Source organism: Felis catus, chromosome B1, assembly GCF_018350175.1.
Source record: "Felis catus isolate Fca126 chromosome B1, F.catus_Fca126_mat1.0, whole genome shotgun sequence".
NCBI lineage: Eukaryota > Metazoa > Chordata > Mammalia > Carnivora > Felidae > Felis > Felis catus.
This window is the reverse complement of record NC_058371.1, coordinates 64721767-64726475: the sequence shown is the minus strand read 5'-3', so window position 1 is coordinate 64726475 and position 4709 is coordinate 64721767.

Below are 4709 nucleotides of genomic sequence, written 5' to 3'. Positions count from 1 at the left end.
GACAGCTCAGAGCCTGGAGCCTGCTTCAGATTCTGTGTCTCCCTCTCTCCCTGCCCCTCTGTCACTTGTGCTCTGTCTCTCAAAAACTAAATAAACATTTAAAAAAATTAAATAGTAGTTATATTAAGTTTCATTTAATCTTGTCTTGTAAATGAATAAATTGTAATTTTTATTTAAAATAAAAGTTATATCGAACCAACTCAGTATTTTTGGTTGAAAATTATAATAAGCAAAAATATTTTTCCTAAGGATCATTTAATTTCAAATGTGAGGAATATATATTATCTATTTATCTTCAATTCCACTTCACAGGCTTCTTAATATTTAGGTTGTGAAAATACCGAAAACATTTAGGATGCTCAGCAAATCATAACAAATGACACATGTATGCCCAAGTCATGATCAAAATTGTAAGCATTGGGTACAGTTTTGGCAGGAAAACACTTATTTCCTGTTGTTGATAATTGGTCAGGTTGTTCATTTACTCCCACTATCCTAGTAATACACAATTAACTTACCAAATAAAAGTAGATTTTAAATCTTTTCTCGTCTTATACCACATTGACACTATCGAAGAAAGATTGTTTTCATGTACATCTTTTATAATCTAAAATGTGAAGTGTAAATGGTATATGTATTTCCAAATATTAAATAACTTTTTAAAAATATTTAGTGTCCACAAGAAAAAAAGGTTAATTTTTTTGGCCAAGATATAGAATGATTCATATACTTTGTGCTATTTCAGTAGTGAGGTCTCATATACTATCTTACTAAACTTTACAATTGAGACTTTTTGTTTATTCCAGCCAGTTTTTTTTAAAAACTGAGCCCCTGAAAATTGAATATTTTCACATATGGCTCATATGTGCAAAATGACATTGCTGTCTTCATTTCGTACAACTGATTTAATGTCCCTTGTAGTTATTTCTGCTCACAAAGGAAAACAACAAAACAAGAAACATTTTAGGTTTGCAAGTAGGTAATTCGGGTAGTTTTTTAATCTATTGAAAATCCAAAACCTCTATGGCGGCTTTCTTTCACACACCCTCCGCCTCCTTTGCTACATGTTGTCCACACATGGGGGAAGCTGAAAATGGTGCTAGTCCACATGGTATCCCAAGCTCACTCCTACTGAACCCCAGCTGAGGAGTAAGTGTTTTGCCCGGTCTCCATGTTATGTACACCTGTGTAATTGTATGGTCCGTCCTAAGCAAGGTTGGGAGCTGAGAGTCCAACCCCAGTATCCTCCACCCCTACTGACACTGCATCGATTGTGTGGTCACATAGACACTCCACCATGCCCTCCATTGTGTTCTGAGCCCGGGCTCTTCTGCTCTATCGGGTCTTGTACCTGCCAAGTCTGGCGACTGCTGGGAAACTTTAAATTCGTGACCAAGAACTCTGCAGGAGCTTATGAAATTCTGTTCCTCACATAGATCACTGAGAACTGAAGCAGGCAGCATGGATGTACTGAGTTCTTCTCTGCCCACACACTATGAGCTGCCATATCTACATTGCTGTGCTCACCCTATGTTGCCACAAAAGCACTATGCTTTTCAGTCTTTTTCTAGATTTTCAAATATGAAACTGTGTACACTCCCCTCTACTTTTAGCTTCTCTCTGATCTATCTGATGCTATGTTAATGTCCTCCCCAAGTTTTTATATGGCCACAGATAGAAAAAATGAAAGAACTTTGGTTCACTTTTGCTTTTCTTTCTCTCTCCTTTTTTTTTATTCTAAGAGCCTCTATTTCTTTCTACCTACAAAGGTTGTTCCCTACTTATAATATCTTCATTTTTCTCTTCACTATGCCTTACAGTAAAATTATGTTCAGAACATCAAGGTTTGCTTTTGGAAAAGGAAGCTTTTGTGATTTAAAACCTGTTTCCTCTCATCAGTGCTTAGATTCAAGTGTATCAAGCAATAAACCTTGACCAAAACCAAAAAGTCTAGGCTGAAGAATGACTTCTTATTTCTAAAAGCAATAGGATAGATAGATAGATGATAGATAGATAGATAGATAGATAGATAGATAAATAAAAGCAATAGGTATTTTCACTTTCACTAGCGCAGTCAATTTCAAGGCATAATTTTAGTGGCTAGAGCGGGATGGGGGTGAGGGGGAACTCACTGATAAGTGCAAATATAAATGTATAGGGAGGTATTTTATCATGTTAGAATGAATTATATTAGTAAATGTACAATACCTGTCAAACTTCACAGATTTTATGGTTGCTGAGCGATGAGTTTAGTTAAACTGGATAAACTAATTTGAAGTATTTATTTTAAAGTTTATTTATTTTGAGAGAGAGAGAGAGATCGAGGGAGGGACAAAGACAGAGAGAGAATCCTGAGCAGGCTCCATGCTGTCAGTGCAGAGCCCGACACAGGGCTTGATCCCACAAACTGTGATATCATGACCCGAGTTGAAGTTGGTTGCTCAACCGACTGAATCACCCATGCTTCCCTGAATGTTCTTAATAATTGAAAGTTGAGAAGTTTGACGGTATTGGTGGATAGACGCTATAATGGTTTGGGAAGTTTATTATGAATAATAATTTCTTCCATGGAGTCTTGGTTAGAGAGTTAAACAATTTATGTTCAATCAACTCTCTATTGCTCTGGAGCTGATTATCTTAACTCTCTTATTCTTTTCTGGTGTCTAACTTGATCACTTATTCCACAGCATCTTCACAAAGCATGGCTAGGGGAAATAAAAAGAGATGAAATTATAAACAGTCAACCTCATTACTCTTAACAATTATTCTTAAATATTTATTTCAAAAAGAGATGTTAAATTGAGTTTTAGTTGTTATTTAAATTCTTCCTGCTAGCTATGTTGTCCATTACTGTGGGTAATAAAACACTAAAACAAAACAAAACCTGAGAAGTCACAAAGAACAACTAAACTAATTAAATGACGAAGCAATGTATATGAGGATTACTTCATTCAGATAGTATTGAGTACGTACTGTGTACCAGGAACTCTTGTAGGTGCTTTGGGATATAACAATGAAAAAGATCCCTTCTGTTCTTTGTTTGCCTTCTGGGAGAAAGGGGTCAGTGGCAGGAGGTGGACAAACAATAAACAATAAGACAATACAAAGTGAATTAGGTAGTAACGATACAGTATATAGATAGACGCATTCATTTCCTAAGGCTTCCTTAACAGAATGCCACAAGCTGGGTGACTTAAAACAACAGAAAATTATTGTCTGACAGTTCTGAAGGCTAAAAATCCGAAATCAATGTGTCCACAGGGTAACGCTCCAATGAAAACTTACAGAGGAATCCTTCCTTGCCTCTTCTTAGCTTCAGGGTTAGCCAGTGGTCTTTGGTGGGTTTTGCAGGTGCATAAATGGTCTCTGTCTTCGTCATCACATGATGTTCTTCCTATGTCTGTGTTTAAGTTTCTCTCTTCTCTGTAAGGACATCAGTCATGTTGGAGTAGCCCACACCCATGCCCCCATTCCAGTAAGACCTCCTCCTAATTTAACTAATTACATCTGTTAAGGATCCTATTTCCAAATAAGATCACATTCTGAGGTCCTGGGGTTAGGGTTTCAGCATTTCTTTGGTGGGGTATGTGTGTAGAGGGAGTGCAGTTAACTCCTAACAAATATTATTAGTAATGGATATTAGTAATGATAAGAGCCTTAGAACAATAAAGAGCAGAGTCAGAAGGGGTGTGCATTTGTCAGGAGAAGCAAGAGAGTTGGATGTAATTTCTAATGGGATGCCTCCATCATCCTCATTGAGAAGATAACTTTTGTGCAAAGATTTGAAAAAGGCAAGAAGCTGTGTGGCAGTAAAGAAAAAGAGCACTCCAGGCAGAAAATATGGCCAATGCAAAGGCCTTGAAGTTGGAGCACATTTCAAGTGTTAAAGAACAGGAAGGAAAGCACTATATCAGGAGTATAGTCAAGAGAGAGAAATTAGATAAGGAGCTAATTCAAGGACGGCTCTTATAGGTTCTTACAGGCATTTGGAAGGACGTTGATTTCTACTCTTCAGAAAATTGAGAGCTATTGTGAATTTTGACCAGACTTAGAATACAATATGACTTACATTTTGAAAGGATCACTCTAGCTATGAGAAGAAACTATGTTCCTCTGCCTTCTTTTATGATGTCAGCAAACATGAATGCTTAATATCTATCTATCTATCTATAGATATACACATTAAAGCATTAAGTAGAAGTATGTGTGTGTATGTACATACATAGGAACTAAGCATATTTATGTATGTGTAAAGAGAGAGACATTAAGCATTCCTTTTTTCCTAAATCATATATATGCGTATGTGTGTGCTTTAATTCCATAATTTCTTTTACACTTTTTACATTAAATGCATTAATGGAAAGATACTTTCCTGTATCCATCATTTGGCTACCCAATGGTATAGTTCTTTCAGGAAAGACAAGATGAATACTTAACTACTACCTCTTTATTTTCTGCATATCAGAAAATAAATGATATTTTATTTAAATGAAGCATATTCATGTAAACACATTTGATAGGTTTGGATAGATTGCCTCTATTGTTATTATTAACAAGAAGCTCAAATAGTTTCATCTTTGGCTAATGGAAGTCTCCACAAATCGGCTCTGGGTCTTTTTTTTTTTTTTTTGATCTAGTATTTGTAATTGTTATCTGTGGGAAGATCAGGTCCAATAGCTAGTCAGTCATCCACATCTGATGTGGAACTT